This window comes from Petromyzon marinus, chromosome 5 (genome assembly GCF_048934315.1).
Source record: "Petromyzon marinus isolate PM22_M1 ecotype Great Lakes invasive population chromosome 5, UKy_Petmar_22M1.pri1.0, whole genome shotgun sequence".
Taxonomy (NCBI): domain Eukaryota; kingdom Metazoa; phylum Chordata; class Hyperoartia; order Petromyzontiformes; family Petromyzontidae; genus Petromyzon; species Petromyzon marinus.
This window is the reverse complement of record NC_133671.1, coordinates 14,722,162-14,739,057: the sequence shown is the minus strand read 5'-3', so window position 1 is coordinate 14,739,057 and position 16,896 is coordinate 14,722,162.

Here is a 16,896-nt window from a genome sequence, read left to right as displayed (position 1 = left end):
ATCGCTACTAGAGGTCAAATGCGGCCGGGGGTGGTGCCGGCAACCCATCCCTCGTGTACCGTGCTCGCCCTCACAAGTGCTCGCTAACAGCACTTGCCCCAAAAATGTTGAGGCGAGATGGGAGATCTTTGTCTTTATGTTTTTTGTTCATCAAGGATGTACAGCGTGAGGATGTTCCTTCCACTTGTCATATTTCCGCATCCTGTCGATGGGTGTGCTTGTATTTTGAACAAAAATAGTGTATTGTTAGCGACCCTTTCATACGTAGACAACGAGTATTCTCAAGTGGTTAACATTGTTTTCACGAACAAATCCTGGGGGTTTTTGCATGAAAATGGGAAATGGGATTCAAAATAGGAATCAGTGTGTGGAATATAACATTGTAAGAGGTGGTGGGGGCTTGGGGTTTGATCATGGCTGATGATGATGATAATGACTCAAACAGGTAATGTAATTTAATGTTTGGATCATTGTGCTTCACATATGTACATTGCGTGTTGGCAGTTCACAGCTTGGCTTGAGGTTGCTGTATTGCTATGTAGAATAATTTTCTCAAATATGTATGTGAAATTGGGTAACGTAATATGCAAAATGGAATGGATTTCTATATGTTGATGTGAAAACATCTATAGTTCCGGGAAATTATGTTTTTGGCAGAATGTAGTAATAGAGGTTTTTTTGGGTTAGATCGCGCAAATATATAAATGTGTCGTTAAAACCCGCCACCACCCGACACAGCCAACTAGTAAGGGTTGTCACGTAAACAGAACGTGCCCATTCGTCACTAGTACAGCACACCGGTGTGTTTTTTTGATGATTCGCTTACATGCAGCACTCAGGCGGTAGCTATCCGAACGGTTACAGTTATTTTTTTTCAATTTCGATAGATTCTATAATTAGTCTTGGCCAGGAGTAGCTAGTTTTGCACAGAACTTCAACATTATCAAGATCAATGGAGTGTCCTTGTTGGCACGCGTGTTCTGCTACTGCTGACAGTTTTATCTGGGAGAATTTAATATTTCTCTGATGTCTCGTGCTGATAATTCGTCCTGTTTGCCCAAAATAACATTTACCACATGTGCAGTTAAATTCTGTTTATAGCTTCGGTAATACATCTTTTGTACCAGGTATTAATTTCTGTATTTTATGTACCGTGCCAAATCTGACTCGGATGTTTTGTTTTTCCAAACATCTGGCTAGTTTATCAGTTACTCTCGCAATGTACGGTATTTTGAAATTACTTGCAGTTTCAATGCTCTTGTTATTTGATTTGGTTTTGCCATTCAATGCCCTGTTGATTTGTGCATCATTGTAACCATTTATTCGCAGCTCTTCTTTAACATGTTGAATTTCACTTCTCAGACTGTCACCATTTTACACTTTCTTAGCTCGATGAATGAGCGTCTTGATAAGAGCAGATTTCTGTGCAGGGTGATGGTGTGACTCTGCATTCAGATAGGCGTCAGTATGCGTTTTCTTTCGGTAAACACTGTGTTATTTTACCATTTCGACCCCGTCCGAGCTGAAAATCCAGAAATGGTAGATTAGGATGAATCGATCAATCCAATATGTGTAGAGCACCATATTCATCAAAAAGCTGAGACGTAAGTACCGTTGGCACAAAGACAATAACCTAAATTAAACGACACAGAAGATCAAATTTATGTTTTTAGTCCGGCCTTCAAAGCACCGATTGCCGTGGTTGAGCGGACTTTAGCTGGTAGGAACTGTTCCAGACTGACTAGGGGCTGCAGATGAAGGTCTTCCTTCTACTGTCCTACGCTGAGTGGCTTTTATACCCCGCAGGTCCATACCAGATTAGTATAGGCTTCGAGATGGTACATATGGATGGATGGCATTGCTTAGGTAGGTCGGTTGACCAGTTGTCTTTGTTATAAAAGCGAGTAGTGGTGCGACCTTGAACTTGCCTCTCGTGTACACTGCTAACTACTGCAGCTCCTTCAAAAGCTTTACAATTATGATAGTAAAAAAAAATAAGTCTATGCTCGGCTGGGTTTTCAGTGTTCTAAATTGCATGACTTAAATGACAATGCATTTCATTAATGATAATTCCAATGATGCAAAATGCCATTCAATCAACAGTACAAATTAATTCCCAATGTGGGAAATTTACCACGGCGGCAGAATGCTTTATGCTATAAATGAGAAATATGCGCATGAATGCTGCAAGTGCAATACATTAATGCTGTACTGCAACAGTAACGATGGCGTGAAAAACAAGTAACGGTTCGGTCAATAGACCGCATTTACATTATATTTAGTGCAATGTTATGCGTGGTTTTTGTAGATAAAGTTGAAAAACTATTCAACCGTTCTTTCCTTTTAAAAGTATACAAAATTGACAAACACGATCTACCGTATTCATGAATGCATTATATTAGACAGATACATTGTACTTCTGGTGTATACTAACGTGTGAAAACAGACAGCAATTGGAAAGGAGCAGTCCAGACATCTTTTTATGGGAATTCCTCGTAGGCCAATGTTCTTCGCACTCAAAACAAGATCTATTGGTTTGTTTTCTGGAGTGACCGATACTCCTCTGCAGCACGCTGGAAAAAAGCAGATTCCTTGTTAGCGCTCACAAAATAAATGTCCTTCACAACCCGAGCTGACAGCAGTGAAATCTCTGTAAGGTATGACTTCTCACTTAGCAGAACGCAGTGGAGTGAAAACAAATCCATTGAACTGAAATTTGGAAACATTTATTTCCTAGTGTAGAGCAGTGTAGAAAATGCGAGTCGAAAGATTAATTTAATATGAACTTGAATTAAATCAGTGTAGAATAGAAGGTTATGTATTTTTTTATTGTAATGAGCAATGGCGGTCCACGTGTGAGCGATAACACAGTGTTATATATACAGTATATACACACAGAGAGAGACTCACTGTCTTTCAACAAAAGTGCTTACTAAGCCAATAATTCAGAGAAAGACACATTTCCCAGGGTGTGGATTATGACCTTGCTCAGCAGAGTTGTCTTGCTTTGGTGGTATTGGACCGTGAAATCAATTCAGCTCACTTTCCAAATGCCTTCTCTTTGCAATAGAAAATAACAATAAAAACCCATGAAAACTCATACAACCAAACCATATATATAAAACTATAATTCTTTAATAAGATACATGAATACTTTATGGAATGTAAACTATTTTGTAAACAACAATTTCTGCCAGCATGTATATTTCATTGGAATGTTATGCTTGTGTAATGATGATCCATGGTTGATATATACTGCATAGCCTGGAAGAATTAACACGGAGAAAAACGTACACTAAAAATGTTCCATATTGACAATGTGCGTCTGTCTCATTTATGAATTAAAACAGTTGTTTTGAGAAAGTGACATTCACACGATACAATTACAAAAAATGCTCAAAGCCCGTAGAAGTGCGATGTTACATTGAATAAGTAGAGGAGGAGTAGGAGGAGAAGGCGAAAACGCTTTTTAGGGGTGAGCAAAGAGTGAGCAAGTAGGATAAGGAGGCAACAGCTAAATGCCATGCAAATAATCGATACACTCCTCCATTGATCTTAAACACATTGTGCTGCCAATTACTTTCTGTCCTGGTGGTGTAAATACCACAAATGTTGCACCGAGGAGTCATTTGCCTCTGTAGGAGGCGGCCGTGTTTGCAGTCAATTTGGCTGCCAAATCCCAGCGCTAATTATTTTTTTGCTTTGTGACTCACGTGTCCATCTTCAGGACAATTGACATAAAGGAGCCATCTGCTCCAAAGTTTATGTTCATAATCCTTACCACAATTCAAAATGCCATGGGTTATTGCAACCTTAAATATGCGTGTTTGCATCATTACCCCGTTGTTTAATGTTGTGTCAATCAATGATGCAATTAATAACATGACCAATTTGCAATGTTTCGTCTATTCTGTATTCGATACGGATTCCACGCAGTACATCACAAATAATAACTATTGCTGTTGACGACAATAATAATCTACACCCCTTTCCCAATCCACTGCTGGATGAAGTCCTCCCAATGCTGTTTCAGCCACAGTGTGGCAGGACAGATGTCACTCACCACTGATGTTAGCCATGGCTGGGAATCCAACTCGGGTTGCCCGTTTCAAAGCATGGTACAGGGAACATAACGTGCCACCAACTCCACTAATTGCTCCATTGGCGCTTTAAATAAAATGCACGTGGACATCACAATAAGATGGGACTTCTATATTAAAATATAAAGTCCTCAGTGATGTGAATTTTCCCTGAGTAAGCTAAAGGTTTAGTGTAAGCAAAGTGGGATCATCAAAGCATCATTCCCGTCTATCTATTCATATTGACGAACAACAAAAATGGTTTATTTCAATAAACACAACCATGTATTGTAAAATAGACATGCAATTTCATTAAGTTGAATGCCAGAATTGACCTCATAATGTGTATGATATTCTCGCTTGAGTGTGTACGCCGCTACACTTCTGTACACAAATTTTAAACACCAAAGCATGCATTGTGTATATTATGGTAGTTGCTGTGTTTAACAATATTCAACAATTCATCGGTATTCATGAACTAGCATTTCATCACATTCATACTTCTCTATCAAGTATCTCTGTCCTGGCACAACAATTAGGCAGCACAATCTCTTTGATGCCAAGGAAAGACGCATTCATGCAACATAATTGCCCCTCTACCAAATTCCGAGTATATATTTAGTGGTGCAAAAAACCTAAAAAGCAGCAGAATTATAAAGCATTCTCCCGAAGCAGATGCCAAATCTACTCAAAAGGACATAAGCTGGACAAGCCAAACTGATATTCTTAGCTCTTTCGGTAAAGTCACGTTGAAGTGAAACAATAAAATAATAAAATATATTTAAAACAATACAAATTCTCACGACGTTTCGACCATAACGCAAACGGTCGAAACGTCGTGAGAATTTTTATTGTTATATATATTATTATTTTATTGTTTCCCTTCAACGTGACTTTACCGAAAGAGCTAAGAATATGAATTACTGCAGTGACGAAAGCTTTAAATAAAAATTTAAGCCAAACTGAGTTTTGGCAATAACGATTGAGCCAACTCAATGCGCGACACCTAACATAAGCTGTTCTTGGCAGTGAGGTTTGGTGAATCAGAAAGTGATCTTGATTCAGGTATACCAACTGCTGAAATGCTTACATTACCTTCAGTCGCTGCAAGTTCAGAACTTTGTAAAAATCGGATGCGCTGACTTCATAGGTGAGTTCCACACTTTCAACTGACGTTACGGAGATATACACCACGTGGTAATATGGCAACTTAATTTGAAATGCCTTGACTTGAAAACATTACAGATTTTTACATGGGCAATGACAGGAGAGTCAGCCTGCAGTGCGAATGGACTAGTGGCTACGGGAGGTAATGACAGCGAAGTCGGCCTGCAGTACGAATGGAGTGGTGGCTTCGGGATTGATCGAGAAGGGAGCGTGGCCAGGTGACGGAAGAGGACGGTAGCGTCTGCTGTTGATTTGTGCGCGGGAGACTCGGGGCTGTTGCAGTGGGGTCTCCGCCTGTTCGAGTGTGAGCGCCTGGCTCCTTAATAAAGAAACCATCTCAAGACAAGTGCGTGCAAGTCGTCATTAAACATGTTTTACAGGGCACATTTATTATTTGACTATTCATCTTTATTCTTTGTTTTTTTCGGTAAAGTCACGTATAAATAAGAAATAATAAAATAACATAACAGCGTACGACGTTTCGGTTGCAACACAAGCAGCCATCATCAGGTACAGAAGAGCTAAATTTACGAGAGAGGGGAAACACATAACCTCAGATGTATATACAGACACCCAAGTAGGGGGAACTAACACAGATACAACAGGGGACACAGAGAGAGAATCACACCAGACAAACAGGGTTTAGCAAAATTTTGGAAACCATATAAAGCAACACAGACGGTCGGTCAAAACATAATTAACACATAGTCTGGTTGATCACGCTATTTCAAAGATTGCTAAATTGCAAGTTAAGTATGAAACTCAAAATACAGACCGCACACACACACACACAGACATCCAAGTAGAGCAAACCAGCATGAGGTATGCATATGCATACCTCATGCTAATTTTGTCCCATTGTCTCTCAGCCTTACCTTCTCTGCCTATTTAAGGCGACTTCACTGTGTGCTTGTCTCTGTGCTGGGTCGCTCTACTTGGATGTCTGTGTATTTGTGTGCGGTCTGTATTTTGAGCTTCATACTTAACTTGCAATTTAGCAATCTTTGAAATAGCGTGATCAACCGGACTATGCGTTAATTGTGTTTTGACCGACCGTCTGTGTTGCTTTATATGGTTTCCAAAATTTTGCTAAACCCTGTTTGTCTGGTGTGCTTCTCTCTCTGTTTCCCCTGTTTTATCTGTGATAGTTCCCCCTACTTGGGTGTCTGTATATACATCTGAGGTTATGTGTTTCCCCTCTCTCGTAAATTTAGCTCTTCTGTACCTGATGATGGCTGCTTGTGTTGCAACCGGAACGTCGTACGCTATTATGTTATTTTATTATTTCTTATTTATACGTGACTTTACCGAAAAAAACAAAGAGTAATTCCTGCAGTCACGAAAGCTTCAAATCAAGTCTATTCATCTTTATCTTTAAAATAAAAACTTTCGTTTTTACAAATAAATAATATATTTCTGCTTGAAGCTTTGTAACTACATTGTTCTTAAGTACCGCAACACCCCGGTTTACATCGAGGTTGTGTTCCTGAAAGGTGCGATGACGAATATCGAAACGATGTGAATCGAAGCGATTTACAGGGTAGTAGGTCGAGGCGAAGGCTGAGAAGCGACAGATGTGAGAAAAGACAGACGATGCTGTCAGCGACGTAAGTGCGGGTTGAGGCGATGCAAATCAGGCAGTGGTGTTAATTAAGTGACGACGTATTTGTGAAACGATGCAAAAAGGGGACACGCAAATCGGTGGAATGACTGTGCATATGTCTGTTGTATGTTGAACTTGTACGTTGGACTTCTTTCGCACCATACGTAGCCAACCGTGCTAATCGGCGGTGCACGTAGACGATTAGACATAAAATGAACCTTCAAACTCACAACACCAAATTGATTTGCGTGCTCAAGACACATGAATCGAGAAGTAAGCACATGCATCACTGACGTGAGATCTGTACGTATTAGGTAATTGGTACCCTGTAGCCACTGGACGCGTTTCACCACAGTGACAAAAATATAATCTTAGCTCTTTCGGTAAAGTCACGTTGAAGGGAAACAATAAAATAATGAAATATATATATAAAACAATAAACATTCTCACGACGTTTCGACCATAACACAAACGGTCGTCATCAGGTGTGTCGGTTTGCATAAATTTATTTATTTTTAAACGGTGTATTTATTTATAAAAAACGTCAGCGCCACGCGCAGCGATTTGGCAGTTTATTTAGAAGGACGAGTCCATCTATGTTCTGAAAAGAGGAGGGGGGAGACGAAAAATTAATGTATGCTGTCTGAAAGCCACTGTAAGTGTGAACAATCAATTAAGACCTGACTGGCTTTCAGACAGCATACTTTAATTTTTCGTCTCCCCCCTCCTCTTTTCAGAACATAGCTGGACTCGTCCTTCTAAATAAACTGCCAAATCGCTGCGCGTGGCGCTGACGTTTTTTTTATAAATAAATAAATACGCCGCTTAAAAATAAATAAATTTATGCAAACCGACACACCTGATGACGACCGTTTGTGTTATGGTCGAAACGTCGTGAGAATTTTTTATTGTTTTATATATATTTTATTATTTTATTGTTTCCCTTCAACGTGACTTTACCGAAAGAGCTAAGAATATGAATTACTGCAGTCACGAAAGCTTTAATTCAAAAAAATATATACACGTGTAGTGGGTTCTAAATAGGCGCACACCGAGTCTTGGAGGCAACACGTTCATTTACTCACACAACTCGAACCGGCTAACATAACAGACAACTGCGCAACGCTCCAAAGTTAACTATGCACATTACGGGTTAACTACATAGGGTGGTGGCCACCGCTCCTAACCACCTAACCACTTGAACGGAATCCCTATATGGTTGGACCAGGACAGCAAACACGCTGCCTGGCCCTCGTGCGCGAAGACCGAAGAGCGTGGATCGAAGAAGGCGGCTTCATTCTCGGGTCGAACCGCCCAGCTCCCTCTCGGGACTGGGCTTATACCTGCTGCGGCGTGACCGGACTCCGCCCCTGGCCACGCCCCCTTCTCGATCCTTCATGGAGCCTCTCGGTCCATACCACGTGGCCCCATTACCCCCTTCTAGGGGTCCCCGTGCCCCCTCGTCCGGTCACGTGCTCTCGCGGGTTCTCACGCAGGCTGTCATGTCCTGACCCGACCTCCGTGACACCCGGACCCTGCCCTCTAGTGAGCCCCTTAATGCGGTGCACACACTGGTGCCATAGAATGTCACCCCGCGTATAGTACAACTCTTCCCTCGGTACTGTCGCTACACTGTAGTGATACCATTTATGTCGCTACACACGTATAACGTTTCACCACAGTGGAAAAAAATAATATACACGTTTAACGTTTCACCACAGTAGAAAAAAATAATATATAACGTTTCACCACAGTGGTAAAAAAGAATATATAAGGGAATTCTTGAATTAAATCATGGCCCTGAATCGTAACAGTTCATGAAATTTGGGAGTTGACCGAATCATTACGGCAATGTTGGCGATATATATGCCTATGATTGTAGAACTGTAGTTTGATACGTTTACTCAATTAAACGCTGTAATAAGCTGTGTCAATGCGGAATGGTTAAGGCTGCAATTATGCTCATTAAAAGCCCTCAAAATCGACAAGTGTAAAGTTTAAATTTGCTTCGCGATGGATACACTGCAAAATACGCAGACAAACATAACATTTAAGCAGACTATGTATCATTGTCACAAACTATACGTGGTACATTCACAGCTTCAACAATTTGACGTGACATACTCTTATCCAATAAACTATCTTTTAAAACATTCCAAATATCCCTCACATCTAAATGTATTTTTTTCTTCTTCCTAGTATGTTCCACAATCGTGTAGGGTTTGCATTCATGTCCTCTGTCTCTACTCATGCAATATAGTATTGAAATTATATATTTTTTGTAACTATTTTATATTTTAATGGGTTGACTGTTCTGTACTCTTTGGTTTTTTCGGTAAAGTCACGTAGGTAAAATAAAATAAATAGTATGAATCCTTGCAGTCACGAAAGCTTCAAATCTAGAATGACTGTTCTGTGTGTGTGTGTTAGAGGAGACTGTGTGTATGAGGTGTAGGGGCAGTGGCAGTGTAGAGGTGACGATGATCTGACTCGGTCCTGGGCCTCCCCTAGGTCGACTCAGCCTCCTCAAATGAGTACCTGGTGCGGTGTGTAGTAAAACATCGCCACCGGGGAGACAAAGGCGGCCGGGCGTGGTGTGGGTCACCCACCCACCCACCCCTACGTGTGCCGTGCCGGCCTTCGTAGGTGTTCGCTAACAGCACTTGCCCCGACAGTCTCTCAAGGCTACACGGGGGATCTTTGTCTTGTTTTTGTCGAGATTGTTTGCTCTTAGTTTACAATTCTATTACATATTTTGAGTTCCAGATGTTCATGCTGTACTTTATAGACGCAGGGATTGTATCCTTCATACACGAAGCCACGTGTACCCCGCTGGGGCTGCAAGCTTTCTGGCAACGGTTTTTTTTCCGCACAATATTCCAGATTGCTATGGTAATGTGGGTACCCAGCACATGATCAAATATAATAAATTGTTGTCATGTAACCATTCAGCCTGTCGGGTAAACTACTTTAACCATGTCCAGTTCAACGCCGCTGGCAGGCGCATACGCTCGTTGTTTTGAAGGGCCGCAGAGAATAATTGAATGGCTGCGGTGGAAAACAATGACCGTCGCCGCCGTCGCTTATGCGTGCATTGTTACATCTCAATCAGTGTCTGTTCGTGGGAAGAGGATGATGCCTGCACCGCCCAGCGAGGGCTTGCGAACGTCTCCGCCGTGGCTGAAGGTCGTCCACCTATAGGATTGAGAGGCAGCCCCCCACCCCCGGCAGAGGTGGGAGAGTGCCCACACTTTACCCCACCGCAACTTGGTGACCCCACTCATTGACGAACCGCACATGGCGAACCCATTCATGTATATTTCCCCGACTGTAGAATGGGTGCAAGCTGGGGGGACGGGTGTATTTGAGAAGCTTTCCCCCATCGTCTCTGTGTGTCTATGTTGTGTGTCTCACTCTCTCTGTGTGTCTCTGTGTTGTCTCTCTCTGTGTGTCTCTCTCTCTGTGTGTCTCTGTGTTGTCTCTCTCTCTGTGTGTCTCTGTGTTGTCTCTCTCTCTGTGTCTCTGTGTTGTCTCTCTGTGTGTGTGTCTCTCTCTCTCTCTGTGTCTCTGTGTTGTCTCTGTGTGTGTGTGTGTCTCTCTCTCTGTGTGTCTCTGTGTTCTCTCTCTCTCTCTGCTTGTGTGTCTGTCTGTGTGTCTCCGTGTCTGTGTTTTGTCTCTCTCTCTCTCAAGTTTAGTTCTACCTGATGACGACCGCTTGTGTTGCAATCGAAACGTCGTTTTCTATTATTAAATTTGTTTTATTTCGACGTGACTTTACCGAAAGAACCAAAGAGTGTTGCTTCCCCATTTGGTTTCAACTTTTTTTTTGTTTTAGCCTTCAGTTCGTCGGCCAACGCCGCACCTCCGATCAGCGCGGGTGGCTTCGTAACGGTGCGAAAAAAATTCGGTGCACATAAGTTCAACCGCGACGTCAGGTGCATTGAAATTCCACCGACGACCTCGAGATTGCAAGTCCAGTTCGCTAACACCCCACCCCCCTACTCACCCCCGCGTTCGGCCCGGCAGGGTGTTGCAAATCACCACGTCTCGACCACTTCACAGAGCATACCTTTGCACCCGCAGGGGTTTATCAAGACACTGCCATGGGCTTCTCAGATGGATAAGTTTATACAGTGTTCGTCTCGGCTTGCCTCGTATCTTCTGCACGGCTGTCACGTGCCACAGAGTCGTGCACAAAGCACAAGCGGGCCCCGTCACGGTTTGCATACAGATGCGGGGAGATTGGTGGCGGAGAAAGCGGTTGGCCGTCCACCACTCATGTCTGCCAGCGAATGCAGAGCGCGGAATGATGAAAGTCACCTCTTTTGGCATTCTTTGGCGGCGCGTTACACATTCCTTGGCACTTGTCTCATCATACGTGTTTGTGACCTGCGTAAGCAGTTTTTTTTTTAAAGTGATTTAAAAAAAAATGTGCTCGTGTCATGAATGCAAATAAACTCTGACGGGGATATTTTTTTCAAAGATGTATAATCTGCTGATAGACTCTTCAGTGACTGCGTTGTCTTAATATCCAATGAGCTATATTTTGTAGTGTCTGACACTTAAACGATGGGTACGGCGCGGCCACAGCTAATGTCAGCAGCAAGTGACATCTGAAGCAGTTCTGGGCCCCATCCATTTACCAATCCACACTGCCAAATTGTGACGTTGCATGGTGATGCAGCTCCGATGACTGAGACTGCATTGGGAGTCCTTCATCCGTCAATGTGTTGACAACTGACTGCAAACTATTACAACCGCAGTATTGGCAAATTGAGTGAAAATCCGAAGTAATTTGAGAAATCTTTAATTTAAAAAAATTGTTGGTAATTGGGCTGAGACCACGCAATCGGCTATTGCCTTTGAGAACATTCATACCTTAACTGTTCACCTTTAACCCGTGATCTCAGCATGCATGCTCGCTGTTCTGGCATGGATATCATTACTGCAAGTAGCCCGTGTGGTAATTGGAAGGTTTGGTTTGACTGAAGTGAATAAAAAGTTCGATGGCAATAAAATGTCTCGCTCCCCCTCCAACACAACCACATCGAAGTAAAAAAAAACAGCATTTGCAAAGCCAGGAAGCATTCATTACAAAATGCAATTTATGTTATCCTGTGCATTTTTGAGGTATGGCAATTGGATGGAATGTAATGTGGACAATTCAAGTTACATCACAATATTACAATCAACATATACTCGTGTTCACTTTGCTCTTCGTATATTAGCATTCATGAATATGCATCACACTTCATCAAAGCCCACTGTGTGCATGCCAGGACTACAATGCTTTATTATAATTCAGTGAATAAAATAATTAGGGCAGTGTTTTGTGTTTAATTAAACAACTGCAATATAATTTATCGCCCAAGGTCAAGCCATTGTCAGATGAAGTTCTCCCTGCACCTTATCAGTCATGCCGAGACCAAAGGCCAGTTCAGATATCACAGAGTAGCCCACCACTGATGTCAGAGTAAAGTAACCCCACTTCCTTATGCTCACTCTTTTCCTTCCCCACTAACCATTCAACTGGCGATGGCCATCTCGACGGCAGGACTCGAGGTGATGTTAGCCGTCGCCAGGAGTCGAACTAATGCCACTGGGGCTCTGCTTAACACTGTGCGCGAACCACCGCACCATCATCGGTCACTTAACTGTGGGGGGGGGGGGGGGGGGGTGATGAAACGCCAGTGATGCGACTATCTCCACCTCTTACGGTTGTTTGCGATCTGCGCAATGTTTTCCGCCGAGCTCCCTGTCCAGATTGCTTACGTTCGTCGGTGTCTGTGCTCCCTGGCTGACCTCTCTGGCCCTTTCGTGTGCCCGGCACTTGCAGGACGTTGTTCAAAAGTCTCTCCGGTGTTCGAGTGACGTGGTAGAAGCCCCTGCAGCTTCCTCCTCTTTGATAACTGGGCTCCTTCGCCAACACCCCCTCAGGGAAGGGCGCCTGAGGCTGTCACCGCATGCGTTTGACTTAGAAGCGGGTACGGTACGAATTTGTCGCTAAAATTGTTGGAAATTAAACAAAAGTAGTGCACCCTGCAGGTGCCTAGAGTGATTCGTTGTATCCTGAGCTTGTTAATCATCGCTGCACAAACTCAGGAGTGTACTTCAGTAGCACGGTCAATTCTAACATAACTGCACGCACAACGGACAGATAAAAACATTTTCATGATTTGTAAACAGGTGGAGGGATAAATGTTGTGATTGGAAAGTAGACAGAGGGATACGTTCAACAAGTAAAGGTATATTTCACAATGACTCTCTAACGCGTCTGCAGTTGCTCAGCTACTAGACATTCATTGCACGGTATCTGTGGCATACACAATTGTCCATGACTTACGATTTCCAAGAACACTTTGTATCCTTCACACTGAGAATCGGATCAACATGTGATGGATAACAACCCCTCCAAAATATGTCCACATGTTATATCACCTGTCATTTGCTCATTACCAAAGGCCCACTACAGGACAGGACTATACATAAGCATGCACATAGTATTCCGTAGAGATTTTAAGATCTTCACTGTTGTTTTGATATCAAAAAAGGTAAAAAAAGATAAAAGGCGCAGCCCTGGAATTTATTTCGTACGCCACCACTAGCCGGAGGGCTTTCACGAGAGTGAGCCCTCGAGAGCCCCTCTAGAGTGTATTTGGCTTACTCTTCCATGCCGGCCAGACGTCTTGGAAGAGGTGGGAGTACCCACATTTTACCCCACCTAATGTGACCTGCAGATCGACTGGTCGTGTACCATACAGTATATACTTCTGGGTGGATAGAAGCGGGGAGTGTGATAACCGTTACACCATGGCAACATGCCGTTGATTAAGTTAATATTATTTATGAATTTGCTAGTGTGAATAATGCACCCATGAGATAACTTAAGAACAGTCATTTCACTGTGTCTTCGATTTATTCTCTGAAGGCAGGTGACGGATCCTCTTGTCCATAAAGTTGTTGTGGAAACGGAAACTGGGAGGGTTACATTTTGATTTAAAAGCTTTCGTGACTGCAGGGATTCATATTCTTGGTTCTTTCGGTAAAGTCACGTAGAAGGGAAACAATACGATAATAAAAATATAAAACAATAATTTTTTTACGACGTTTCGACTGCAACACAAGCAATCATCATCAGGTGTGAAAACCACAGCAAGAAAATTTGAAAAAGTGGCGGTTTTTTTTAACGTTAGCACCACGGAGAGCGATTTGACAGTTTGTTCAGATGGACGAGAATTTTATTGTATTATATTTTTATTATTTTATTGTTTCCCTTCTACGTGACTTTACCGAAAGAACCAAGAATATGGGAGGGTTAAGTTTGACTGCATTGCCCCTATGTTTTACAAGCTGCCTGGGTCTTCTTTTACGATGTTTTATACTGTAATATTCCCCTGAAGTTAATATTACATATTGTGAAGCTACTGTGCCATGTTACCAGTACGAAAACCTTTAGAATGTAAATGTATTTCTACATGGAAAGGATGTGGTATTTATTCTGTTCTTAACATTCTCCGCACTGACGTTTAACGATATTTTAATGTCATGCATTATATAGTTTCGTGTCGAAATATTACCCATCTCTTTGGAGTCGAAAAATATCTGGCAGTTCACCAGCATTTGTTCAAGCGAGCCGAACTCTGCTGAGGAGACAAATTAATCTCGAAACCAGTCCACAGTTTGCTTTAATTAGAACAATGCTGCTAATATGATGCACTCCAAAAAGGCTGTATGACCAATGGGTTGTTTAAAAAATACTTTCAAAAATGTACATGGGGAGACAAAGATGGAATGTTGTTCTTAAATGTGGTGTACACATTACATTGTATGTTTCCTTTAACATTTAGGATTTGTGTGAATCCTTAACAAAGTAGCTCGGAGTTTGTAATTTAACTTCATTTCGTGGATATACCAAAGTAAACTCATGTCTCAATGTATTAGTTTATGAGCGATATAGCGTGATGGGAAACACAACAGGATGTGAAGATTCACTGGTGCGCTCAAGAAAGCATTGTTTTGCAAACAATGAAACTTTGACAGCTTCCTAAACGCTTTAAGATTGTTTTTGTTCTTTAAGTTTCCATCAAAGTCCCATGTATTGAACGCATTCCAAATTCCTCTTCCTTACACATGAATCCTAAATTATTAAATAAGCATTCCCTTAAGGCATAATGTGTAACCACATGATTGGGATTAACGGGCTAAATATAACTCTGTGGCCTATGAATAATATTGGAATGGAAGTTTCCAATGGTGTTGCATTTTATTTTTCATGCATCAGGATGGAAATTGATTGTTGTACAGATCTTGGCTGAAATAAAGTGAGACGTGTAGAGAAAGTTGGTGGTGAGCAATTATCATTTTACTCCTCCAAAGGTGCCTTCAGTTTTTTTTGTCCAAGAAAATCACCAGAAACGTGTCGATTTCATGAGATCTCGAAATCTAAGCAGGTTTGAATCTGGTTTGTACTTGTTCAGTTTATCACCTGTAATTCCTATAATACACGGATTCCAGGAATTTGCGGATTATTGGAATGTATTTGTTATTGGAGTCCTGCTGTGATGATATATTTGATGATACATTCACTCAATCGCAACTGATTCCAATCACACAAGCATACATTGAACAACAATCTTTAAAAAGGAAGTTATTACTAGATTAACTTAATTCCACTGCATTTTATGTCTACATTTTATGTCTATATTTGTATTTTATTTATTTTTCTGAGGACTCAACCGTTTTCAAAATTATTACACCTGAAAATAATGTAATTGTAAACAAAACCATTAAACACATAACAATATTTGTATCCCAGCATGGCATGTGCATATTTCATGCACGGCAATTTCTTAGGGATGCCTTATTAAAGCATTGATCTTCGTTGTGTACAATCAACAAAACATTGATTATGTATCAGTGGCGTACAACGTGCGTTCTTCCATGGAGTCTACATTTAAAATGTTAAAACCCCTATTATGGTCTGGTCGTACAGTAATAATCATAATTTACATAAATCGACTGTCCTAGTTTTTAACCGTACAATACTTAATCATGCTGGTCAGTGCGGATCGGTGGATGGGGAGGGGATGGTGGTGGGTGGTTTGGTGACCAGCACCAGTTCAGGTGTCGCATTAAAGAAAATATATTTTGAAAGGCTGCCGGTACAGCTGCTGTAAACAAACGAGCATTGCCGCTTGTGTGCGCAAGTGATATTTTATTGACGGATGCAAACAGAACGCAACCTGGCATCTATTTTTCATTTAAGTATAAATCGAATTCTTCATGTCCAGGAGCCAAACATTGATTTACGTAACACATACATATAATACAATATGTTGAATGCTTTTTTCCATGAAAAACTAAAACCAAAGCTGGTAAATGTTAATCAGAGTTTGGGGGCTCATTAGAAAGTAAAGCTATAGTTATTTGGCTATGTTAATCTCACATCAATGTTTAAATATTCTCCAGTGCATTCTCTGCAACACATGAAATGCGTGGAATGTGTTCAATCACAGTAGGAAGATGAATTATAGCTTCGTCAAATTTTAATTAAATGTTGAGGATCAGCAATTAAAATATCTGTCATGTTTCTTTGCTAAATTCAGATGAAATTCAGGGCCCTCTCATTAGTAACATCCCAGTAAATATAACGTTCCAACTACATGCCAACGTTGGGCCAACATTGCACATTTACTGACCTAGACCGGATTCATAAATTGTTAACGTCAGTAAAAAAAAAGTCGAAATGGCATGCATATGTAGTGTTCGATTTCACTCGGACAACTTCTGTCTTTTCTAGATTTAAAGCCTCCAGCGTTGTCCTCGAGACAGCCTGGTCCCTTCACCTGATGAAGGCCGCTTGTGTTGTGGCCGAAACGTCGTGATTTTTGTTGTTTTATTTTTTTTACCTACGTGACTTTACCGAATAGAACCAAAGAGTATAACTTCTGTCTTTCTTCGAACACCGCTTTATTTACAACTCTCAGCATGTCCTCCACATTCCACAGTATCCAGGTCGCCACGGCTCGCTCGCCGTGCTTCACTCGG